General features: G+C 36.6%; 1 protein-coding gene across 5 annotated transcripts in view; it reads left to right on the top strand.

The window, feature by feature from the left end:
- The window catches only part of ZFAND4 (zinc finger AN1-type containing 4), a 90,906-nt gene that overhangs the window by 4,508 nt on the left and 58,759 nt on the right, over positions 1–27,639 (top strand). The window lies entirely within an intron of this gene.

Genomic DNA, 27,639 nt, shown 5'->3' with positions numbered 1-27,639 from the left:
TCTGAATGTTTGCTGATACTCCAAATAAGTTCTGTCCAAGTGAGTGGGCAGCTGAGTCCAGTGACCACATGAGCATTATTTAGTAATGGTACATGAAGCTTTTGTCCCCTAAACTGATTTGGTGTGATCTGGAGTCAGAACAATTTTCTTTGACCTTGTTTTACTTTTTTATATTTGTGGTGATGTAATGATACTTTTTTAGGATCAGTAAGGTAAAACACTCTTTCTTATATTCTAAATAATCTCTGTATTTTTTTCCTCTAGCTTTCATGCAGAAACACTTCAGAGCATACTGTTCAAGTCTCTTGTTGTCATAAGAGGGAACCTGGACTTTAAGAAGATAAATGTTATAGTGTCCTAGGCTGTTCAAAGCAAATGCCATGAAATACGTTGGCCTAGATAGCGGGAATTTATTTGCTTATGGTTTTGAGGCCAGGAAAACGGCCAAATCAAGGCATCACCAAGGTGATGCTTTCTTCCTAAAGACTGGCTGCTGGCAGTCCTTGTCTCCTCTGTCACATGGCAAGGCACATTGTGATGTGTGCTGGTATCTCCCTTCTCTCCCAGGTTACATTGACTTCACCTTCTTGTTTTCATAGTGTGTGTGAGTACTCTGTCTCTCTTTCTCTTTCTATTTTGTTTATAAAGGACTCCAATAGTAGGATTAAAACCCATCCTGAAGAGATGGGTCACACCTTAACTGACATTTTCTCATAAAAAGGTCCTACTTATGATGGATTTATACACACAGGAATGAATTAGAATTAAGTAGATGTTTTTCTGGAATACAGTACAGCTTCGAACCACTGTAATGAGGAAGTGACTCAAGGGAAGTAATTAGTTACTGACAGTGTCAGGACCAAAGCCAAGATGTACACTCCAAGGAGACATTGTTGGGGTAACAACGCTGGCTTTTTAGTTACTAGACAGTTACATCGCAGTTTAGACATCTATAAAACAAATATTGTTATTGGGGAATTAAGTGAAGTAATGTGTAAAATGCCTACCATGGATGGACAAGTTTTGTTCTTTCAAATTTTTCCCATTCTTCTTCCTGCCACTCCCAACCCTGACCATCCCTTCCTTTCTCCCTACGTCCCTGTCTTCCCTCTTGGTCTGCATGCTTTCTCTTTTAATCCTAGTGGCTTCTTTTTTTTTTTTAATTTTTTATTAATTAAAAAAAAAATAGCAAGAAAGAAAACAAACATTCTTAATATATGTTCATTCCGTTCTACATATATAATCAGGAATTCACAATATCATCACATAGTTGCATATTCATCATCATGATCATTTCTTAGAGCATGTGCATCAATTCAGAAAAAGAAAAAGACACAGAAAAAAATTCATACATACCATACCCCTTTCCCCTCCCTTTCGTTGATCACTAGCATTTCAAACTAAATTTATTTTAACATTTATTCCCACTATTATTTATTTTTATTCCATATGTTCTACTTGTCTGTTGACAAGGTAGATAAAAGGAGCATCAGACACAAGGTTTTCACAATCACACAGTCACATTCTAAAAGCTATATCATTATACAGTCATTATCAAGAAACATGGCTGCTGGTACACAGCTCTACATTTTCAGGCAGTTCCTTCCAGCCTCTCCATTACGTCTTGGATAACAAGGTGATATCTACTTAATGCGTAAGAATAACCTCCAGGATAACCTCTCGACTCTGTTTGGAATCTCTCAGCCATTGACACTTAGTGACATTTCACTCTTCCCCCTTTTGGTTGAGAAGGTTTTCTCAATCCCTTGGTGCTGGGTCTCAGCTCATTCTAGAGTTACTCTCAATCCCTTGATGCTGAATCTCAGCTTATTCTGGGATTTCTGTCCTACGTTGCCAGGAAGGTCCACACCCCTGAGAGTCATGCCCCACGTAGACAGGCGGAGGGTGGTGAGTTTGCTTGTTGTGTTGGTTGGAGAGAGAGGCCACATCTGAGCAACAAAAGAGGTTCTCTTGGGGGTGACTCTTAGGCCTAATTTTAAGTAGGCTTGACCTATCCTTTGTGGGGTTAAGATTCATGAACAAACCCCAAGACTCGGGGCTCAGCCTATAGCTTTGGTTGTCCACACTGCTTGTGAGAATATCAAGAATTCAACTTGGGGAGGTTGAATTTTCCCCCATTCTCACCATGCTTTGCAAATACTTTTCCATTCACTGATCAAATCACTCTGAGATTCATTGGGGCATCACCCTGGACAAACAAACAAAATCTCATGTCCTACCCAAGGTTCCATGTACTTATGGTGTTCAACCAACTATCTACATAAGTTATATTAGGAGATCCACTAGTCAAAATATAAATTTGTACCAAATAAACATTTTTTCTTTAGTGTCACACATAAGTTAAAATTTTAAAACATTAATTGCCATCTATTTTCAGCCCCCTGCAGTAATGACATTCCTTTGTTCTTCCTTATGCAAAAACATTTTTTAAATTTGTACATTTAGTCACTATCATTGTACACTCTAGGCATTCCTAGATTGTACCATCTCAGTCTTTATCATCTATCTTTCTTTCTGATTTCGTTTGTGCCCCCAGCTCTCCTCCCTCTATCATTCCCATATTCAGCTTCATTCAGTGTTTTAACGTAATTGTATTACAATTAGGTAGTATTGTGCTGTCCATTCCTGAGTTTTTATATTCAGTCCTGTTGCACAATCTGTATCCTTTCAGCTCCAGTTACCCAATATCTTACCCTATTTCTATCTCCTGATGGTCTCTGTTACCAACGAAATTCTCCATGTTTATTCACTAATGTCAGTTCATATCAGTGAGACCATACAGTATTTGTCCTTTTGCTTCTAGCTAATCTCACTCAGCATAATGTCCTTAAGGTCCATCCATGTTGTTACATACTTCATAACTTTATTCTCTCTTACAGCTGCATAATATTCCATTGTATGTATATATCACAGTTTGTTTAGCCACCCGTCTGTTGATGGACATTTTGACTATTTTCATCTCTTGGTAATTGTAAATAATGCTGCTATAAATATTGGTGTGCAAATGTCTGTTTGTGTCCTTGCCCTCATGTCCTTTGAGTAGAGACAGCATATAGATGGGTCCCGTTCCCTAATCCATTCTGCCAGTCCATGTCCCCCAATTGGGAAGCTTAATCCATCAACATCAGTGTTATTACTGTCCAGGCAGTACCCTCCTCTACCATTTTGCCTTCTGGCTTTTATACGTCCTTCTAATTTTCCTTCTTTTCACCTTTACTCATGGTCTTCCTTTCTGCACTCTTCTCCACTCCTCTCTCTTCTGTACTTTCGTATCTGTTTCTAGTGTTCCCTTTAGTATTTCTTGCAGAGTTAGTCTCTTGGTCACAAATTCTCTCAGTGATTTTTTTTGTCTGAAAATGTTTTAATTTCTCTCTTATTTTTGAAGGACAATTTTGTTGGATATAGAATTCTTGATTGGCGGTTTTTCTCTTTTAATAATTTAAATATATCATCCCACTGTCTTCTTGCCTCCATGGTTTCTGCTGAGAGATCTGCGCATAGTCTTATTGGGCTTCCCTTGTATGTGATGGATTGCTTTTCTCTTGCTGCTTTCAAGATTCTCTCTTTCTCCTTGACCTCTGACATTCTGATTAGTAAATGTCTTGGAGTATGTTTATTTGGATATATTCTCTTTGGGGTACGCTGCACTTCTTGGATCTGTAATTTTAAGTCTTTCATAAGAGTTGGGAAATTTTCAGTGATAATTTCCTCCATTAGTTTTTCTCCTCCTTTTTCCTTCTCTTCTCCTTCTGGGACACCCACAACACGTATATTTGTGCGCTTCATATTGTCTTTCAGTTCCCTGAGTCCCTGCTCATATTTTTCCATTTTTTTCTTATATTTTCTTTTTCTTGCTGGATTTCAGATGTTCCATCCTCCAGGTCACTAATACTATGTTCTGTCTCTCAAAATCTACCATTGTAGGTTTCCATTGGTTTTTTTTTTTCATCTCTTCTGCGGTGCTTTCATTCCCATAAATTCTGTGCATTGTTTTTTCAGACTTTCGATTTCTTCTTTTTGTTCATTCCTTGCCTTCTTTATATCCTCCCTCAATTCATTGATTTGGTTTTTGATGAGGTTTTCCATTTCTGTTCATATATTCTGAATTAATTGTTTCAGCTCCTGTATCTCATTTGAATTGTTGGTTTGTTCCTTTGACTGGGCCATATCTTCAGTTTTCCTAGTGTGATTTGTTATTTTTTGCTGGTGTCTAGGCATTTAATTACCTTAATTAGTTTATTTTGGAGATTGCTTTCACTTCTTTTACCTAGGGTTTTCTTGCTGGATGAATTTGTTGTCTATCTGTTCTTTGACATTCAGTTCAGCTTTATCTGGATCTCTAGCTTCGGTTTTGTTTAACAGAGGAGAATTTTTCATTTCTTATTTTCTTGTTTCTTGCCCTGCTTATATGGTGTCTTTCCCCCACACACACTTAGGAGGGTCTATTTAGGTATTATAGACCCCAGCTGGATTTTCCCAGACCAAACTGGCCTCCTGTCAGGAGGAAAGAGTCACCTGCATCAGTTTTCCCTGAGAGTGAGACCCAGCATGTTGAAAGACTTTCCTGTGAAATCTCTGGACTCTGTTTTTCTTATCCTGCCCTGTGTGTGGTGCTTGTCTGACTGCAGGTCCCACCAGCATAAGATGATGCGGTACCTTTAACTTTGGCAGACTCTCCCTGCTGGGGACGTGGTGGAGACAGAGGAGAGGTTGTAGGCTGGTTTTAATGGGTTCAAATTACCAAACCCTGATGTCTGAATTCCTTGAGGGAGGGATTCCACCTGAGTTGGGCTTCACCCTCCCCTGGGGAAGGCACAGACTCCAGACGGGCCCTCGAACGAGCTTGTTTCTGCCTATGCCTGGGGCAGTTGCAGCCTGAGAAGCCCTACCACTATATCCAAAAGCAGTCAAACCTTTGTAGGAACACAGCCACACAAAACCTCTGTTTCCTCCCTCCGCCCCCACCCCATCAGCACTGCCCTCTTGGTGCTGGGGCAAGAATGAGTGATCTCTGCTTTGACCAGGTTCACCTGAGCTGGGGGCCTATTTTCAGTAGTCAGAATTTGTTATTTAATTCCACAGTTGGGATTTGGTTTGGCTCAGCCCCTCCTGGCTGGTAAAGTCTCTTTCCTTTCCCCTCTGTGAAGCAGCCTATGGGGGAGGGGAGCCGGCCACCACGGCTTGGGGATCTCACAGTTCTGGGGGGGCTCCCAGCTGGTACACTGTATGTCTGGTCACTGACGTGGCCCGGAAGCTGTTCTGTACTGTTTCTGGTTATTTAGTAATTGTTTTGGAGGATGAACTAAAATGCGCACATTGCTAAGCCACCATCTTGGCCCAGAAGTCAATCCTAGTCACTTCTTAAAGCCATGAGCAGTGGTTATAATTCTTTATCAGGAGACCTGAAATGCCCTCAGGGCAGGGCAGCCTTCATGATTTATTACAAGGAAATTGTAGTCCTTTATATTTATAAATTATATATAAAGTGATCTTTATATTTTTACTGCTTTAAAAACCAGAAGGACATTTGGGGCTAACATGATGGGTAAGATTCCTACAGTGGTGTGTAGAATAGGGTGAATGGAGATGGGTGTGTGTGGTCGGGGGTGGGGTGGGAGGGTGTGCTGTTTTGAGAGGATGTATGTACCCTAGAAAAGCCATATTTTAATCAAAATCCCATTTCATAAAGGTAGAATAATCCCTATTCAATACTGTATGTTTGAAACTGTAATCATATCATCTCCCTGGAGATGTAATTTAACCAAGAGTGGTTGTTAAGCTGGATTAGGTGATGACATGTCTCCAACCATTTGGGTGGGTCTTGATTAGTTTCTGGAGTCCTATAAAAGAGGGAACATTTTGGAGAATGAGAGAGATTCGAAGAGAACAGAGAATGCTGCAGCGCCATGAAGCAGAGAGTCCATGAGCCAGCAACCTTCGGAGATGAAGAAGGAAAATGCCTCCCATGCAGCTTCATGAAACCGGAAGCCAGGAGAGAAAGCTAGTAGATGACGCCGTGTTCGCCATGTGCCCTTCCAGCTGAGAGAGAAACCTTGTATTCACCATGTGCCTTCTCACTTGAGAGAGAAACCCTGAACTTCATTGGCTTTCTTGAACCAAGGTATCTTTCCCTAGATGGATGCCTTTGATTGGACATTTCTATAGACTTGTTTTAATTGGGAAATTTTCTCAGCCTTAGAACTGTAAACTAGCAATTTAGTAAATTCCCCTTTTTAAAAGCCATTCTGTTTCTGGTATATTGAATTCCGGCAGCTAGCAAACTAGAACAAGGGGTGGGGGGTGGGAAGGAATAAGGTAGGTTGGCAGAGACAACACTGTTTGGATTGGTCCTGTGGAAAAGTGGTTATTCAGCTAGTCTTTTCCTTTTGGATGACTTTTGGTGAATTCAGAAACTGGAGCTTGGTGGGAGAGGGAATGAAGTAACTGTGGAGAAAAGGTTGAAGGAATGTGGTGGCTTAGGAATGAAGAGGTTGCAGTGGTAGAGGAGTGGTACCCCTAAGGGGACTTTACAATGACCCTTCAAGGAACAGGAGTGCTGAAGCCAGCTTGTCTGAGTTCAGACTACTAGCTAAGCAAATTGCTTACCCAATCTGGACCTCAATTTTCCCAGCTGTAAAATGGTAATAGTAATTGCATCTATCCCAAAGGGTTGTTTTAGGATTAAGTGAGTTTATAAATGTAAAGCACTTATCAGAGTACCTGTTGTTCTTTGTCAGGGAAAAGATCATTAGTCTCTGGAGATAGTGCACTATATATGCAGGAATATAAGAGCTGTGCACTTGGGAGGAGAGGTGGTTCTCTGAGCTTCCAGAAAAGGAGAATTTTTTGGAACTTATCATTAGAGCTGTGTTCTGCAAAAGAGAGTATATGCCCTGTCTCCACCCCCCCCCCCCCATGCTCAGTATCAAAATGATCTTTGATACTGATAGAGTTTGGGAGAATATATGTGCCAAGAAATGTAAGAGATTATTATTAAATTTTTCTTTACTGGGCATTTGATCCCCTGGTTTTGCCATCTAGTCCTTGGCATTATTGTTTTTCTCTGATAAATGTCTCTTTTAGCTTCTGGGCATGTGGTAGGATTGTCTTCCTTGGCCCCCTTATGAGTAATTATGACCAGTGAGCTATGGATGCAAGATGACTGGCAGTGTTCAAGATGGTGGCTGCTCCATCAGCCTGGATCCCTGAGTGACGATATTGAGTAGAAGTTCACTACTGACGTGAAATGGACATGTAGCTTGAGCAAGAAGGAAACCTTTGTTTTAATTTACAGCTTAACCTAGTTTGTTCTGATTGATATGATATCAAATAGGGATCCAGTTTTTCCCCATATATAGATAATTGGGTATCTAAATGATATTGAAGTTTAGTCTCTTTTCTCACTAATGTCATACCTGTCATGTATCACATTTCCATATATGCACAACTCTTTTGATCATCTGAATGGTTTGTCTATTTCTCCTTATGTTTGTCTGTTTCTCCTTATCACAGTCTTTTTTACTGTAAATATACCTTATAGGTTTGGTAACTGGTAGTGTGAGTCTCTCTACCTTGTTATTTAAATGTGTCACTTTTCATTCTTAGCTCCGAGTTATTTTGTAGAACTAACTTTGCCTTGTAAAATTATTGAACCTTATAGGTTCTGTATATGGGAAAGGTGGGAGACATATTTTTAACTTTTTGAGTCTATTATAAAAATATGTTTTGCTGGGAATTTGTTTATTTTGCCTACATTTTCTAATTTATCACTATGAAGTTTTTTCAAGTTTTTCTCTTCTGTTTTTAAACTGTCTGTAGTTATGGTCCAACTACCATAGCTTTCTTGGTTTGTGTCTTTTGTCTTCATTTCTTGACAAAAATTCCCAGAGAATTTTCTGTTTTATTTGTCTTTTCAAAGACAGTTTTCATCTCTGATTGCTCGCAATTTTTGTTTTTTATTAATTTCTGCTTTTGACCTTTTATTTTTTGTGTGTGCTTAATTTGTACCTTATCTTACTCTTAATTCATTAGTTTTCACCCATCTTTTTTTTTTTTGCTTACTTTAGGCTTAAATTCTTGTTCTTTCTCTAGTTTCCCAAGGTAGAAGCTTAGATCATTGATTTTAGATCTTGGTCCTTTTCTAATGTATACATTTAATGCTATAAATTTCCCTTTAACACTGCTTTTGTTGAATCCTATGGCTTTTGATAAGTTGTGTATTCATTTAAAAATATTTTAAAACTTCTCTTGAGAGATCTTCTTTCATCTATGTGTTATTTAGAAGTGTTTTGCCTAATTTCGGAATATTTGGGTATATTACAGGTATCCTTCTGTTATTAATTTCTAGTTTAATTCTCTTGTGGTCTGAGTGTATACTTTGCATGATTTCTTTTCTTTTTTGAAATTTAAGGCACTTTTATGGCTTAGAGTATGGTCTGTGTTGGTGGACATTACAATGAGCTTGAGAAATGTGTCATCTGCTCTTGTTGGATGGAGTAGTCTATAAATGTCAATTAGATCATGTTGATTGACACTGTTCTTCAGGTCATGTGTATCCTCACTGATTTTTTGTTTGTTTGCATAATCTGTCAATGACAGAGGGGTGTTGAAATCTCTAAGTATGATAGTGAATTTGTCTATTCTTCCTTGCAGTTCTATCAGTTTTTGCCTTATGTATTTTGATGCTTATGTTGTCAGATTCATACATATTGAGGATTGTTAGGATTTCATAGAGAATTGACTCCTTTATCATTATGGAATACCCCTCTATATATCCCTTATAATTCTTTGTCTGAAATTAATGTATCTACTCCAGCTTTATTTAGACCAGTGTTAGCATGGTACTCCATTCCTTTACTTTTTTTTGGATGTGCCTGTGTATCACATAGTTTATTTTAACAGCTTTATTGAGGTCAAATGAACACACAATAAACTGTTCCTATTAAAATGTACAATTCAGTAAAACTTGATATATATATGTTACATATATGTATATACATTTACATATATGTAAAACCATCACCATAATTAAGATAGCGAACATATCCCTCATCCCCCAAAGTTAATGGGTTAATATAAATGCCAATACTACTGTAGTTTTGCTCTGTAACTATACTCTTTATACATGATCTTAAAGGCAATTACATAAAATGTACTAACAAATCAATAGTTTCGGATTCATAATGTATAAAGATATAATGTGTAACAGAGCAAGAAAATGGTGGTAATGGGGTGAAGGATATAGGAACTTTGAATATGATACTGAACTTAAATTGGTATCAAATCAAATGTGATTGTTACATATTTAGGATGTTAAATTTAGGCCTCTTGGTAACCACAAAGAAAATCTGTACAGAAAGAAGTGGGAAGGGACTAAAAATGTCACAATACAAAAAATCAAATAAATTTGAAAGTGGGCATTTTTGGAAGGATTGAGGGAGAAAAAAAGTTAAGACTTAGAGAAATCCTGTAGCAAAATAGAAGAAACTCCTGCATTATTAGTTGTGATTTTAAATGTACATGTTTTAAACTCTCCAGTCTAAAGGCACAGATGGGCAGAATGGTTTAAAAAAAAAAAAAGACCCAATCATATGCTGTTTATAAGAGACTAAGGTTAAATTCAGAGAAACAAGTAGGTGGAAAGTAAATGAATGGAAAAAAATATACCATGCAAATAGTAACCAAAAGAGAGCTGGGGTAGCTATACTAATATCAGATAAAATAGTCTTTGAAAACTGTTAGGAGAGACAAGAAAGTCACTACACACTTATAAAGGGGTCAACAAGAAGACATAGCAATTATAAATATATATGCACCTAACAATACAGCCCCAAAATATATGAAGCAAACACTGACAGATTTGAAGGGAGGACCAAATGAATGGTTCTGCATTAATAGTAAGAGACTTTAATCTTACCAATTTCAATGATAAATAGAACATCTAGATAAAGGATAAATAAGAAAACAGAAAATTTGAATAATAAAATAAACCAACTAGACCTAATAGACATATATGCAACACTTAACAGCAGAAGACTACACATTCTTCTTTAGTACACATGAGTCATTCTCCAATACACACCATATGTCAGGTCGTGAAATAAGTCACAATTAATTTAAAAATATTTAAATCATACAATGAATCTTCTCCCTGACTACAAGGAAACAAGGCTAGGAACCAATAACAGAGGGGAAACTAGGAAATTCATGAGTATGTAGAAGTGAAACAACATATTCTTAAACAATAATTGGGTCAAAGAAGAAATCACAAGAGAAATTAGGAAATATCCGGAGGCAAATGAAAACAAAAACACACCATACCAAAACATATAAGATGCAGCAAAGACAGTGCTGAGAGGGAAATTTATAGATTTAAATGCAAATATTAAAAAATAGGAAAGATCTCTAATCAGAGAACTACATCACAACTGGGGGATTTAGAAACATAAGAAGCTAAACCGAGAGCACACAGAAGAAAAGAAATAATGTGAATAAGAATAGAGATAAATGAAAAAGATTTTAAAAACAGATAAACAGAAGCAACAATTGTTTCTTTGAAAATATCAGTAAATTTGGCAAATCTTTAACTAGACTGACAAAAGAGAAAGGAAGGGAATAACTAAAATCAGAAATGAAATGGAGGATATAACAATCGATCTCAGAGAAACAAAAAGTTTTATAAGATAAGCTGTACAAGCTTATCTCATTTAGTGGAAGGTTAGCAGCAACCCTGCACTGAACACATTATTGGTGCCATTTTTCTAACCAAATGTGTTCACTTTGGAGCTCCATAGCACATTTTAATTTAGATATATACATTGTCTTCTCAGACGTAATGCTATTGCACTCTTAATAAATTGCAGTATAGTGTAAAATAACTTTCATATGCACTGGGAAACCAGAAAATTTGTGTGACTTTATTGCAGTATTTTTTGTAATTTTAGGTTTCATGTTTATGTTTTGGGTATATTTTGAGTTAATTTTTTGTGCATTAAGTTCATTGCTTTTCTGCGTATTGATATCTACTTGTTCTAGTATCATTTATTGAAAAGGTTATCCTTCCTTTGTCCAGCCTGGCAGTATTTTCAAATATCAACTCAAATACATATGAGTTGTCCTCATATGTATGAATTTTATTCTGGCATATTTTATCCCATTGATCTGTGTGTCTATTTTGATGCAAATAGAACTGTGTTTTGATTACTGTAGTTTGAAATAAGGTAGTCTGAGCCCTTCGGTTTTGTTCTGCTTAAAGGTGTTTTGACTATTCTAGGATTTTTTAATTTCGTATGAATTTTAGAATCAGCTTGTCAGTTTCTACAAAAAGACTGCTGAGATTTTGGCTGGGGTTCCTTTGAATCTGTCAATTTGGAAACAGTTGACATCTTACCAGAATTGTGTCTTGACCTATGATTAAAATATATCTCTCCATTTATTTGGTCTTCTTTAATTTCTCAGCATTGTTTTATAGTTTTCACTATTCAGGTCTATTCCATTTTTTTTGTAAGAGTTATTATGTATATCATAACTGCTTCTGGTATTGTGAATGGCATTATTTAATTTCAATTCATACTTTTTATTTGCTACTATATAAAAATACAGTTGTTTTTAAAAGTACATTTTACAAGTAGTTCTAGAACATATTTCAATAGATGATATGTGTTACAGTCCTACAATTTCAGGTATTTCTTTCTAGCTACTCAGGACACTGGAGACTAAAAAGAAATACCAATATAACGGTTCAGTTGATCTTTGTGTATTAATCTTGTATCTTGCAACATTGCTAAAAATCACTTATTATTGTAGTAGCTTCTCTTGTAGTTTATAGCAGATTTTCTACATAGATAATCAAGATTGTCTGCAAGTAAAGAGAATTTTACTTATTTTTCTATTCCGGTGCCTTATTTATTTTTTATCTGTGTATGTGTGTATGACTGCAATGATTATAAACTTGAGTACATGTTGAATAGAAGTGGTTGAGAGCAGATATCTTTATTTTGTCATCTTGAATAAAACATTCAGTTTTTTTACATTTAAGTATGATCTTAACTATAAATTTTATTAGACTGAGGAGATACCCCTCTATTCTCATTTGCTGATAGTTCTTATAGAAAGAGTTTTGTTTTTTTCCCGTATGATTTTTCTGCATCTGTTGAAATGATAAAATGGCTTTTCTTTTCAGTTAATATGGTTGTTTCAGTTTGCTAAATCTGCTGCAATGCAATATATCAGAAAGACTTGGCTTTTGCAATGGGGATTTATTAGCTTACAAATTTACAGTTCTAAAGTTGTGAAAATGTCCAAATTAAGGCATCAATGAGATGATACCTTCTTCTCTAAAGGAAGACCCACAGCATCTGGAACATCTCCATCCCATGAGAAGGCTTATGGTCAGCATCTGCTGGTCCTCTCTGGATTTCTTTGCTTTTAGCTCCTGGCTTCAGTGGCTTTCTCTCTCAGTTTCTGTAGTGTGTCCTTGTCTCTCAGCTTCTCTGGGGCTTCTTTGAGCTCTCTGGGCATTTTCTGTCTTTATCCTCTCATAAGGGCCTCCAGTAAAATGATTAAGACCCATCTTGACTGGAGTTGGGCACACCTGAATTGAAATAACCTAGTCAAGAGGTTCTACCCATAATAAGTCTCCACTGACATGAATGGGTTAAAAGAGTATGGCCTTTTCTGGGGTACCTAACAGCTTTAAACTAACACAATAGTATATTACATGGATTGGTTTTTAAAATGTTTAATTAAACCTTCATTCCTGTCATTAATCTCACTTCCTTAGTGTTGGATTCTATTCACTAAAATTTTGCCTAGGATTTTTATATTTATTTTCATAAAGAATATTGCCTTTGCAAGACTTTCAGCAGGACAGGTATTAATTCTTCTTGGAATGTTTGGTAAAATTGACCTGTGAAGCTATCTGGTCCTGAACTTTTCTTTTTTGAAAGCTTTTTTTTTTTTTTAATATTAATCCAATCTCCTTAGTTGTTATAGGTCTATTTAGATTTTCAGTTTCTTCTTGAGTCAGTTTTGATTGTTGTAGTATGTTATGTTTTCATTTTCATTCTACTCAAAATATTTTCAATTTCTGATTTCTCCTTTGGTCGATTCTTTTCTTATTAGAGAATTTGTGCATTTCCAAAATAATGATGCATAAAATAGAGGATTCCCACATTAATACCTTGCAATTAGTGTGGAACATTTGTTAGAATTGGTGACAGCTCCTTTTTATAACTGTACTGCTAATTATAGTACATGGTTTAACTTAGGGTTTACTGTTTGTGTAGTGTAGTTACATATATTTTGTTTTGAATTTTTACTCTGTTACCATATATACAATCTAAACTTTCCCTTTATAATCACATTCAGCTATATTAATTCAATTCTGTTAATTATATTCACAATGTTGTGCTACTGTCATCATCACCCGTTACCAAAACATTTCCATCCTTCCAAACAAGAACCCTGACCATTTTGACCCTTAACTTTCCATTCCCTAACTCCACCCTGTACCCTGGTAACCTAATTTCTAGATTTTGAAACCATGAGTTTGCTTATTCTGTTTCAAATCGATGAGTTCATACTGTATTTGTCCTTTTATGTCTGGCTTATTTCACTCAACAAGATGTCCATGTCACATCTATCAGGATGTTATTCCTTTTTACATCTGAATAATATTCGATTGTATGAGTATATCATTAATTTATCTATTCATCAGTTGATAGATAGTTGGATAGCTTCCATCTTTTGGCAAGATGTCACTGGGAACATCATTGTGAAAATATCAGTTTAAGTCCCTCCTATAAGTTCCTTTATGTATATACCAAGTACTGAGATTGCTGGGTCATAGGATAGTTCTATACTTAGCTCTCTGAGGAACTAGAGAGGCTATACCATTTTATATTGCCACCAGCCATGAGTGAATGTTCTTACTTCTCTGCATCTTCTTCAGCACTGGTGGTTTTCAGTTTTTATTTTTTTAGGGAAGGTACTTAATAGTTATATAATCAAAATATATCAAGAATGGATGAGCCAAGGACTGAGGCAAGCCACCTCAGCAGGAAACCAACATACATTGCCCAATTTGTTTTTATAATAGCAGCTGTTTTAATGGGTCTGAAATGGTATATCGTAGTTTTTTGTTGTTGTTGTTGACAAGCAAAAGCAACATACAAACATGAACACTCTTAACATACAAATATTCCATACGTGGTGTACAATCAGTGGTGTACAGTATCATCACATAGTAGTATATTCATCACCATGATCATTTTTTAGAACATTTGCACCACTCCAGAAAAAGAAATAAAAAGAAAAAAGAAAAAACTCATACATACCATACCACGTGCCCCTCCCTTTCATTGACCACTAGTATTTCCATTTGCCCAATATATTTTAAGCTTTGTTCCACCTATTTTTTCTATACCTCTTAGCACTCCCTTTCATTGATCACTAGTATTTCAATCTATTCAATTTATTTTAACATTTGATCCCCTATTATTTTTTTTCTGCCTCATGCAAAAACATTTTTAAAATTGTACCTTGTACATTTCACTGTTATTATACACTCTAGGCATTCCTAGATTATACCATGTCAATCTTTAACTTCTGATTTCAATATGTCCCCAGTCCTCCTCCCTCTATCATTCTCACATGCAGCTTCATTCAGTGTTTTAACATAATTATATTACAGTTAGGTAGTATTGTGCTGTCCATTTCTGAGTTTTTGTATCCAGTCCTGTTGCACAGTCTGTATCCCTTCAGCTCCAATTACCCAATGTCTTACCCTATTTCTGTCTCCTGATGGTCTCTGTTACGAACAAAATATTCCAAGTTTATTCAATAATGTCAGTTCATATCAATGAGACCATGCAGTATTTGTCCTTTAGTTTTTGGCTAGTCTCACTCAGTATAATGTTCTCAAGGTCCATCCATGTTGTTACATACTTCCTAAGTTTATTCTGTCTTAAAGCTGCATAATATTCCATCGTATGTATATACCACAGTTTGTTTTGCCACTCTTCTGTTGATGGACATTTTGGCTGTTTCCATCTCTTTACAATTGTAAATAATGCTGCTATAAACATTGGTGTGCAAATGTCCGTTTGTGTCTTTGCCCTTATGTCCTCAGAGTAGATACCTAGCAATGGTATTGCTGGGTCATATGGCAATTCTATATTCAGCTTTTAGAGGAACCGCCAAACTGCCTTCCACAGTGGTTGCACCATTTGACATTCCCACCAACAGTGAATAAGTGTGCCTCTTTCTCCACATCCTCTCCAGCACTTGTCATTTTCTGTTTTGTTGATAATGGCCATTCTGGTGGGTGTGAAATGATATCTCATTGTGGTTTTGATTTACATTTCTCTAATGGCCAGGGACATTGAGCATCTCTTCATGTGCCTTTTGGCCATTTGTATTTCCTCTTCTGAGAAGTGTCTGTTCTAGTCTTTTTCCCATTTTGTAATTGGGTTGGCTGTCTTTTTGTTGTTGAGTTGGACAATCTCTTTGTAAATTCTGGATACTAGACCTTTATCTGATATGTTGTTTCCAAATATTGTCTCCCATTGGGTAGGCTGTCTTTTTACTTTCTTGATGAAGTTCTTTGATGCACAAAAGTGTTTAATTTTGAGGAGCGCCCATTTCTTTCTTTCTTTCTTCAGTGCTCTTGCTTTAGGTGTAAGGTCCATAAACCCGCCTCCAATTATAAAATTTATAAGATATCTCCCTATATTTTCCTCTAACTGTTTTATGGTCTTAGACCTAATGTTTAGATCTTTGATCCATTTTGAGTTAACTTTTGTATAGGGTGTGAGATACAGGTCCTCTTTCATTCTTTTGCATATGGATATCCAGTTCTCTAGGCAGCATTTATTGAAGAGACTGTTCTGTCCCAGGTGAGTTGGCTTGACTGCCTTATCAAAGATCAAATGTCCATAGATGAGAGGGTCTATATCTGAACACTCTATTCGATTCCATTGGTCAATATATCTATGTTTATGCCAGTACCATGCTGTTTTGACCACTGTGGCTTCATAATATGCCTTAAAGTCAGGCAGCATGAGACCTCCAGCTTTGTTTTTTTTCCTCAAGATGTTTTTGGCACTTCGGGGCACCCTGCCCTTCCAGATAAATTTGCTTATTGGTTTTTATTTTTCTGAAAAGTAAGTTGTTGGGATTTTGAGTGGTATTGCGTTGAATCTGTAAATCAGTTTACGTAGACTTGACATCTTAACTATAATTAGTCTTCCAATCCATGAACATGGTATGCCCTTCCATCTATTCAGGTCTTCTGTGATTTCTTTTAACAGTTTCTTGTAGTTTTCTTTGTATAGGTCTTTTGTCTCTTTAGTTAAATTTATTCCTAAGTATTTTATTTTTTTAGTTGCAATTGTAAATGGAATTTGTTTCTTGATTTCCCCCTCAGCTTGTTCATTGCTAGTGTATAGAAACGCTACAGATTTTTGAATGTTGATCTTGTAACCTGCCACTTTGCTGTACTCGTTTATTAGCTCTAGTAGTTTTGCTGTGGACTTTTCAGGGTTTTCGACGTATAGTATCATATCATCTGCAAACAGTGATAGTTTTACTTCTTCCTTTCCAATTTTGAGGCCTTGTATTTCTTTTTCTTGTCTAATTGCTCTGGCTAGAACTTCCAACACAATGTTGAATAACAGTGGTGATAGTGGACATCCTTGTCTTGTTCCTGATCCATTGAGGATGATATTAGCTGTGGCTTTTTCATATATTCCCTCTATCACTTTAAGGAAGTTCCCTTGTATTCCTATCCTTTGAAGTGTTTTCAACAGGAAAGGATGTTGACTCTTGTCAAATGCCTTCTCTGCATCAATTGAGATGATCATGTGATTTTTCTGCTTTGATTTGTTGATATGGTGTATTACATTAATTGATTTTCTTATGTTGAACCATCCTTGCATACCTGGGATGAATCCTACTTGGTCATGATGTATAATTCTTTTAATGTGTTGCTGGATTCGATTTGCTAGAATTTTGTTGAGGATTTTTGCATCTATTTTCATCAGAGAGATTGGTCTGTAGTTCTCTTTTATTTGTAATATCTTTGCCTGGTTTTGGTATGAGGGTGATGTTGGCTTCATAGAATGAATTAGGTAGCTTTCCCTCCACTTCAATTTTTTTGAAGAGTTTGCGCAGGATTGGTACTAATTTTCTCTGGAATGTTTGGTAGAATTCACATGTGAAGCTGTCTGGTCCTGGACTTTTATTTTGGGCAGCTTGTTAATGACTGATTCAATTTCTTTGCTTGTGATTGGTTTGTTGAGGTCACCTATTTCTTCTTGAGTCAAAGTTGGTTGTTCATTCCCTTCTAGGAAGTTGTCCATTTCATCTACATTGTTGTATTTATTAGCATAAAGTTGTTCATAGTATCCTGTTATTACCTCCTTTATTTCTGTGAGGTCAGTGGTTATGTCTCCTCTTCCATTTCTGATCTTATTTGTTTGCGTCCTCTCTCTTCTTCTTTTTGTCAGTCTTGCTAAGGGCCCTTCAATCTTATTGATTTTCTCATAGAACCAACTTCTGGTCTTATTGATTTTCTCTGTTATTTTCATGTTCTCAATTTCATTTATTTCTGCTCTAATCTTTGTTATTTCTTTCCTTTTGTTTGCTTTGGGGTTAGTTTGCTGTTCTTTCTCCAGTTCTTCCAAATGGACAGTTAATTCTCTAATTTTTGCCCCTTCTTTTTTTTTGATATAGGCATTTAGGGCAATAAATTTCCCTCTTAGCACTGCCTTTGCTGCATCCCATAAGTTTTGATACGTTGTGTTTTCATTTTCATTCGCCTCGAGATATTTACTGATTTCTCTTGTAATTTCTTCCTTGACCCACTGGTTGTTTAAGAGTGTGTTGTTGAGCCTCCATGTATTTGTGAATTTTCTGGCGCTTTACCTGTTATTGATTTCCAACTTCATTCCTTTATGATCTGAGAAAGTGTTGTGTATGATTTCAATCTTTTTAAATTTGTTGAGACTTGCTTTGTGACCCAGCATATGGTCTATCTTTGAGAATGATCCATGAGCACTTGAGAAAAAGGTGTATCCTGCTGTTTGGGGTGTAATGTTCTATAGATGTCTGTTAAGTCTAGCTCATTTATTATAATATTCAACTTCTCTGTTTCTTTATTGATCCTCTGTCTAGATGTTCTGTCCATTGATGAGAGTGGGGAGTTGAAGTCTCCAACTATTATGGTAGATGTGTCTATTTCCCTTTTCAGTGTTTGCAGTGTATTCCTCACGTATTTTGGGGCATTCTGGTTTGGTGCATAAATATTTATAATTGTTATGTCTTCTTGTTGAATTGTTCCTTTTATTAGTACATAGTATCCTTCTTTGTCTCTTTTAACTGTTTTACATTTGAAGTATAATTTGTTGGATATTAGTATAGCTACTTGTGCTCTTTTCTGGTTGTTATTTGCATAAAATATCTTTTCCTAACCTTTCACTTTCAACCTATGTTTATCTTTGGGTCTAGGATGTGTCTCCTGTAGACAGCATACAGAAGGATCCTGTTTTTTAATCCATTCTGCCAGTCTATATCTTTTGATTGGGGAGTTCAATCCATTAACATTTATTGTTATTATTGTTTGGGTAGTACTTTCCTCTACCATTTTGCCTTTTGTATTTTGTATGTCATATCTAATTTTCCTTCTTTCTACACTCTTCTCCACACCTCTCTCTTCTGTCTTTTCGTATCAGTCTCTAGTGCTCCCTTTAGTAGTTCTTGCAGAGCTGGTCTCTTGGTCACAAATTCTCTCAGTGATTTTTTGTCTGAAAATGTTTTAATTTCTCCCTCATTTTTGAAGGACAGTCTTGCTGGGTATAGGATTCTTGTTTGGCAGTTTTTCTCTTTTAGTAATTTAAATATATCATCCCACTGTCTTCTCGCCTCCATGGTTTCTGCTGTGAAATCTACACATAGTCTTATTGGGTTTCCCTCGTATGTGATGGATTGCTTTTCTCTTGCTGCTTTCAAGATCCTCTCTTTCTCTTTGACCTATGACATTCTGACCAGTAAATGTCTTGGAGAACGTCTATTTGGATCTATTCTCTTTGGGGTACGCTGCACTTCTTGGATCTGTAATTCCCCTGACCTAACACTTGCAGTACTTTAAATTTCTCAGCCTACTCCCTTATCACCACCTCGGTTTCTGATGAGAAATTGGCACTTAATGTTATGAGGATTCCTTTTTATGTCACAAATCTTTTCTCTCTTGCTGCTTTTAGGATCTTTTTTTCCATTGTCCTTCAGCATTTTAATTACAATTTGTCTTGGCATGGATCTCTTTGAGTTTATCCTATTTGGAGTTTATTGGGTTTCTTGGAGGTGTTTATTCATGTCTTTCATTAATTTTGGAAAGAACTTGGGCATTATCTTTTCAGATATTCTTTCTGCACCTTTCTCTTTCTGTTTTTCTTTTCAGATTTCCATAACGTATAGATTTGCTTCATGTTGAACCACACACTGAAGTTCCTTAGGCTCTGCTTGCTCTTTTCATTCTTTTTTTTTCTGCTCTTCAGATTGAATAATTTCAATTATCCTGTCTTTTATTAGTTTGCTGATACTTTCTTCTGCCTTTCCTAGTCTACTTTTAAATCTCCCATTTATTTTTTGTTATTGAATGTTTCATCCCCAACATTTCCTATTTGGTTCCTTTAATAAAATTTCAAAGTTCTTTTGTTCAGTCATTGTCTTCTTGATTTCCTTTAGTTTTATGCCCTTGTTTTCCTGTTTTTTAATTTCCTTTACTGCATTGAACTCATTTAGTAGAGTTGACTTCACAGCTTTTCTTAGTTGTTTTGATGCCTGTACTTCCTCTCTTGTTTTATTCCTTTGGGTGGGCCATCTCCTCCTGCTTATTTGTATTGCTTGTAATATTTATTCCAACCTGAGTATTTGAATATTTTGATGTGCTAACTCTAGATGTCAATTCTTTCTTTTACCCAGGCTTTTACTGAACTTTGGCTCTGTTTTGAGGCTCTTCTTTAACCCTTAGACTAATTTATACTGAAGCTCTAAATCTGACTGTGGTGAACATTTAGGTTCTTCTCAAGTCTTTCTGAGCCTGTGTCTTACCCTGGTTATGTGTGATAGCTTTCTGGAATTCACCAATATTTGTGACTGTTTCCCCTATAAAAATGTAACTTCTCTCCTCACCATCTCCTCTTGGTTCCCAAGCTGTGCTCTCTTTTTCAATTGCAGTCTCATGCTCCAGGCAGCTATAGACAGTTCAGCTCTGCTCAGCCACTTCGCCCTATCTTTCCACTCCACCTTTACACGCAGGCTATTATGCCCACCACTCTACACTCTCCTCCCATTCCATGCCTCTTCTCCATCCCTGGTAAACTTCAGGTTAGATGACCTAGATATGCACTGTGAGTCGGTGTTCCATGGAGCTAGTTTGGGCCATTGTTCAAAGACACCCAATATTTTCCTTAAAGTCACCAATAATTAGGCCCTGGGGCCTGCTTTTGAGTACACACAGGTGCCAAGCTGCCTCTGTGTATTGCCACAAACTACTTTATGGAACTAAGGAGGAATGGAGGGGCATAGTCAAGTAAACTTATCCCTTGTCTTTCCTACCAGGTTTTATATTTCCTCTTTGAATTGCTGTCAATCCTCAGCCATTTTCCAGAGTTTGGGGAAAATTTGTTCTGATAGATTCTGCCTATTTTTTTCTACTTCCAAAAGAACTATTTGTCAAGGGTGTTTTACTTGCTATCTGGCTGATATCACTCTATAATAGTAACAGGGCACTTTTGATACCAAATTGACTTCAATAGGAAATGAAAACCTTGCTGTATACCACTCCATGCCCTCCTGTATGTTGTTGTTGTCTTATATCTTTATACATGTATGCCCAATCACATAGATTTATAATCACTTTTTTATGCCTTTGTGTTTTAAATCATACAGAAAACAAAAAGCATTACAAAGCCAAAATATTATAAGCTGTCCTATGTATTTATCTATGTTGTTTTAGTTAATACTGCTTGGATGCATTATACCAGAAATGGAATGACTTTAAAAAACAGAATTTCTCCAGCCAACACAACAAGCAGTCTCACCACCCTACCCCTCTCTACGCGGGACATGACTACCAGGGATGTGGACCTTCCTGGCAATGTAGGACAGAGATCTGGGAATGAACGGAGCCTCAGCATCAAGGGATTGAGAAAAACCTTAGAATGAGCTGAGACTTAGCATCAAGGGATTGAGAAAACCTTCTCGACCAAAAGGGGGAAGAGTGAAATGAGACAAAGTGTCAATGGCTGAGAGATTCCAAACAGAGTCAAGAGGTTATCCTGGAGGTTATTCTTATGCATCAAGTAGATATCACCTTGTTATTCAAGATGTAGTGGAGAGGCTGGAGGGAACTGCCTGAAAATGTAGAGCTGTGTTCCAGTAGCCATGTTTCTTGAGGATGATTGAATAATGATACAGCTGTCACAGTGTGACGGTGTGATTGTGAAAACCTTGTGTCTGATCCTCCTTTTATCTACCTTGTCAACAAAGGAGTAGAACATATGGAATAAAAATAAGTAATAGGGGAAACAAATGCTAAAATAAATTTAGTTTAAATGCTAGTGATCAATGAAAGCAAGGGGTAAGGGGTTTGGTAGGTATAATCTTTTTTTTTTTTCCTTTCCTGTGTTTGTTTTATTTCTTTTTCTACTGCCTTTTAATTTCTTTTTCTGAATTAATGCAAATGTTCTAAGAAATGATGAATATGCAACTAAGTGATGATATTGTGAATTACTGATTATGTATGTTTTATTTTGTTTCTTTATTTTTTAATTAATAAATAAAATAAAACAAAAAAAAACAGAATTTATTAAGTTGCAGGTGTATAGTTCTGAGGCCATAAAAATGTCCAAACTAATATATCCACAGAAAGATACCTTGACTCAAGAAAGGCCGATTCCCATCTGGAGTTTCTCTGTCACATGGCAAAGGTCATGGCTGACATCTGCTTGTACTTGTTCCCTGTCTGTTGCTTCCAGCTTCTGATTCCAGTGGCTTTCTCTCTGAGTATCTATAACCTTCACTTAGCTGCTCCAGGACAACATTCTGGGCTTCTTCTCTTAGTTTAGCATCTTCTAGGGCTGTAGATATCTTCTCTTCTGGCTGCTGGCTTGCTTAGCATTTCATGGGAAGCTACATGGCGATGTCTGCTGGACTGCACATCTCCAAATGTCTGAATCTCATGTTGGCTCTGAAGATTTTTTTCAAAACGTTTCCTCTTTTAAAGGACTCCATTAAACAAATCAGTACTCACCCCGAATGGGTGGAGTGACATCTCCATCTAATAAAAAGGCTGCACCTACTATTGATTGTGCCACATCTCCCTGGAAGTAATCCAATCAGAAAGGTCACATCCACAGTTGAGTGGGTCATTCTACATGAAAACAATCTAATCAAAGATTTCCACCCTAAACAATATGTTTGGCCCCACAAGATTGGATCTGAATTAAAACATGGCTTTTCTGGGGTACATAATAGTTTCAAATCAGCACACATGCAATTATCTTTATCACTGATCTATATTTCTTCATATGGCTGGCTTTATGTTACTGACTTGTATCCTTTCATTTCAACCTAAAGTACTGCCATTAGCATTTCTTATAAAGCAGGTCTAACAATAATCTTAACTTCTCCCATATTTTTGAAGGATAGTTTTGCTGTCTGTAGAATTCTTGGATGGCAAATTTTTTTCTTTTGAAACTTGAAATAGTTTAAAAATATTTTAAAAGTTTAAATATTTTTAATTTAAATAAATCATCTTATTGCCTTCTGACTTTCATAGTTTCTCATTCAAAATTGGCTTTAATCTTATTGAAGCTTCCCTGTTCATCACCAGCCACTTCTGTGTTGCTGCTTTCAAGATTCTCTCTTTTTCTTTGCCATTCAGCGGTTTTATTATGTGTCTCAGTGTGGGTCTCTTTAAATTTTTCCTTCTTGGAGTTTGTTGAACTCTGTGGACATTATAAATTCATAAAATTTACAAATACTTATATTTCTTCTAGTGGTAATAATGTTTTTAAAAAATGCTTTTATTCACCTGTTTAGTTATTTAAACTTTTGCTAGCTGGTTTATTGGTTGCTATTTGGTATTTGTTAACTTCCACCTGGTGTGGTGCCTCTGGAGTAATTTATGAGTTTATTCTACATCCTCTTCCCTTTTATATTAACATCATTTATAATTTGTCACAACACATAACGTTTCTTCATTACTCTTCCAACCTTAGTTCCCACTTTTATTTTAGATTTAGATGTAAATTACATATTTCTAAATGCCCACTGTTTTAGTTTGTTAAAGCTGCCAAAATGCAACACACCGGACATGGACTGGCTTTTTTTTTTTTTTTTTTTTTACATGGGCAGGTTCCAGGAATTGAACCCAGGTCTCCGATATGGCAGGAGAGAACTCTGCCACTGAGCCACCATTGCCCACCTGGATTGGCTTTTAATAACGGGGCTTATTTAGTTACAGATTTAAAGTTGTTCAGAGGAAAGACAGTTGGCTTTCTTCTGGCTTTCTCTGTTGCAGAGGAAGGCACATGGTGGATGTCTGCTGGGCCTCCCTCCCGGCTTCTGGCTTCAAACGGCTTTCCCTGGAGTGATTCCTCTCTGCATCTCTAAACATCTGGGTCTCAGCTCTAAGTGCCGAGATGAAGTATGCTGAGCTGTCAACCTCTTTTCTTACCTCTCTCTTTTAAGCCTCTAGCTAATTAAATTAAATGTCACTCATTGTGAAAGACACTCCACCTAGCTGACTACAGATGTAATCAGCCATAGATGGGGAATTTCAGCATAGAATTTCATATGCTGATGATTTAAGTCCCCAGTAACAGAACAGTGGAGCATCATCACTTGGCCAAGTTGATATCTGAACCTAATTATCCCCCTGTCCTTTCGCTGAAGATTTCCCTATCATATCTTGGTTGGATGAATTTCATCCCATATTAGATTCTTCAAGATAAGCTCCCAGGTATAGAATTCTCTTGTAAAATTTCATAATGTGATAACTGTTTCAGTAGCTGTGGTAGACAGGATACTGGCCCCAGAGATGTCTATGTCTTTTGTCCCCAGAACCTGTGAATGTGTAAGGTTAATATAGCTAGAGGTCAATTAAAGCTGCAGATGGAAATAAAAATTGACAATCACTTACCCTTAAATTGGGGAGATTGTACTGGATTATCTGGGTGGACTCATGGGTACTTATAGATGGAAGAGAGAGGTAGAAGAGTCAGTGTCAGATACATATTTGAAGATGCCATTCTGCTGGATTTGAAGATCTAGCAATAAGCTACAAGCCAAGGAATACAGGCATTCTCTAAAATTTAGAAAAGACCAAGAAGAGAATTTCCCCTAGAACTTCCCGAAGGGATGTAAACCTGCTGGCTCCTTGATTTTAGCCCAGTGAGACCAATTTCAGACTTTTGATCTCTAGATTTTTAAGATAATAAAACTATGGGTTTAAGCTAGTAAGTTTGTAGTAGTTTGTTATAGCAGTAGTAGGAAACTAATGCAGTAGGTTTGTTGTTTGCAGGACACATGGCTAGATATAAAATATTGGTTCAAACTTTCCTTAATTGAATTTATTAGAGAAGTTGTTGGTTTACAGAAGTATTATACAGAAACTACACACTTATCACATATGCAGTTTTCTGTATGGGTAACAATATGCATTAGTGTGATACCTGTGTTACAGTTGGTGGAACAATATTATTATAATTGTACTATTATAATCTGTAGTTTATATTAGCTATCATTCTGTTATATAGTTCTATTTTTTTCAAAATTTTCATTCTGATAACATATATACAACCTAAAATTCCTATTTTTATCACTTTCAAATATACAACTTAGTGGTATTAATTATATTCAGGTCTTACCACCATCACCACCTTCCATTACTGAAAATTTTCCATCACCCAAACAGAAATTCGGTACCATTTAAACCCATTCCCTACCCCTACCCTGGCCCCTGGTAAGCATGTATTCTAGTTTCTGACCTTATGAATTTGCATATTCTAGTTATGTCATATGAATGAGAATTTATATTTATTCTTTTGCATCTGGCTGTTTTATGCAATGTTATGTCTTCAAGGTCGATCATGTTGTAGCATGTATCAGGACTTCATTCCTTTCTGTGACTGAATAATGTTTCTTCATATGGAATACCACATTTTGTTTAGCCATTCATCAGTCGATGAATATTAGAGTTGCTTCCATCCATTTTCTTTCAGTACTATATTTCAACCTGTTGCCTCCTTGCCTCCATGGTTTTTTATTTTTTAACTTTTTCTTATTGGACAATATATGTACAAAGCAAAGAAAGAAAAAAGCAATGGTTTTCAAAGCACTCTTCAACAAGTAGTTACAGGACAGATCACAGAGTTTGTTATGGAATATCATACCATCATCTCATATTTTTACTTCTAGCTCCTCCAGAATGTACCTCCATGTTTTCTGATGAGGAATTAGCACTTAATCTAATTAGGACTCCCTAGTTTATAATATGTTGCCTTTTTCTTATGGCTTTCAGTGCTCTTTCCTTGTCCTTTGTAATTGAAAGTTTTTTCAGTACGTGATAGGGTGAATTTGTCAAGTTTATCTTGTGCATCTAATGTCCTTTACTGTCAGTCTGAAGAACTCACTTTTAGGTTAGGTCTAGTGGTAATGAAATCCCTTAGCATTTCTCTGGAAATGTCTTTATCTCTTCCTCATTTTTGAAAGAAAGTCTCACTAAATATTAAATTGGCAATTGTTTTCTTTCAGCACTTTAAATATTTCCTACCACTGCCTACTTGCCCCCATGGTTTCTGATAAGAAATCAGTACTTAATCATGGTGGAATTCCTTTGTACATAACTTGTTGCTTTTCTCTCACTATTTTCCCGAACTCTCTTTTTGTCCTTGGCCTTAGATAGTTTAATTACTATGTATCTGATAATGCTTCTCTTTGAATTTATCTGGTTTGGATTTCGTTGGGTTTCCTGAGTGTACATATTCATGCTTTTTTGTTAAATTTGGGAAGTTTTCTGCCATTAGTATTTATTTGAATAGTTCTTCTGTCTCTTCCTCTCTCTCTCTTCTCTCTCTGGGATTCCCAATTATGCATAGAGTGTTACACTTGATGGTGTCCCACAGGTCTCTATGGCTCTGTTTGATATTTTTTAGTCTTTGTTCTTTTTGCTCTTCAGCCTGAAGCACTTCAATTGTCTTGTGTTTGTAAGCACTGATCCTTTCTTCTCCCACCTTTTGAAATTATCTAAGAAATTTTTCTTTTCATTAATCTTGTTTTTCAACCCCAATATTGCTGGCTGTGTGGTTCCTGCTGATGATCTCAAAGAAATTCCTGTATTGTTCATTCATTGTTTTCCTCTTATACTTTAGTTCCCTTTCCATGTTTTCCTTATGTCCTAGAGCATATTAAGGACTTTTTTTGATTTTCTGGTAATTCAAAAATCTAGTCCTCTTCATTGATGGTTTCTGGATTTTTATCTTGTTTTGGATGTCTATAATTTATTTTATCTTTCATTAGTCTTGTAATTTTTTGTTGCACTCTGTACATTTTAACATTTTAAAGTGTTAATTCTGGGATTTAGTCCCTGGGCTTTTTCTTAAATTTATATCCAGTTAGTGTTATGATAGAGATTTTCTTGAATGCCAGGATCTAATAAAAAAAAACAAAACAAAGCAAAAATTTCCTTTGATTCTCTTTGCAAATTGTCCCTGCTTTGGCTTAGCTCACCTCTCTTGAAGATCAGCCTGAACACATGTAAATTTCAGGGTCCTTTCTGTTTTAGCCAAGCTTCTGTGGCACCATGGAGCCTGCGTCTTTTGCTGCGATTTTGTTTACTAGTGGCCTTAGGAATTCCCCCATTTACTGTTTACAGGAATTCCAGTGAACACCCCTCTACTCACTTTGAAATAGATTTTCACCCTGTGTTGTGTGCACTTTTTTGTACTTGATGCATGTTGTCTTTTGCCCCAGGCCACTTCCACTTATGTGTTCCTCATACTTTCCCAGCTGTTTGCAAGCCACTTCTCTGCTCTCAGGAACAGACTTTGGATGGGTGAGACAGAGAGATACCTTCCCAACTCCGTCTCTAAGACTTCCACCCAATATTTTGGTCCTGAATACATGCACCCCAGAATGTGCACCGAGGCCACTTCACACCTGCAGTGTGGTCAGGGACCCACATTGGAAGCACAAGTTGACTCCACCCTGCTTTGTGGAGGGGTTGGGAGAGGGACCAACAAGGGTGCCAAAGTGTCTTTGGCTTTTGAAGGTGCATTTCTTGGTTCAAGCATTTGCCTGGTTAGTGCAGCCCTTTAACTGTTTTCCATAGTTTGAGGAAAAGTACTGTCTTTAGGTTTCCTTTCCCACCTTTGTCTGAGAGGGGTTGGAAAAGTGGCAGCCCTCAGAGTTGACCCTTAGTAATCTGAAGTAGCTAATCAAAAGCAGTGATCAGCCAGAAGACTATACTCCCCTGGGGTTTGGAGATCTAGGTCTTTATATCCCACCTTGGCATTAGCAAGCTGTGCCAGGAACTGCTGGTGATGAGTTAAAGAA

Source organism: Tamandua tetradactyla, chromosome 13 (genome assembly GCF_023851605.1).
Source record: "Tamandua tetradactyla isolate mTamTet1 chromosome 13, mTamTet1.pri, whole genome shotgun sequence".
NCBI classification, from domain to species: Eukaryota; Metazoa; Chordata; class Mammalia; order Pilosa; family Myrmecophagidae; genus Tamandua; species Tamandua tetradactyla.
Note: the sequence above shows the minus strand (reverse complement) of the source record. Positions and strands in the feature narration are given on the sequence as shown.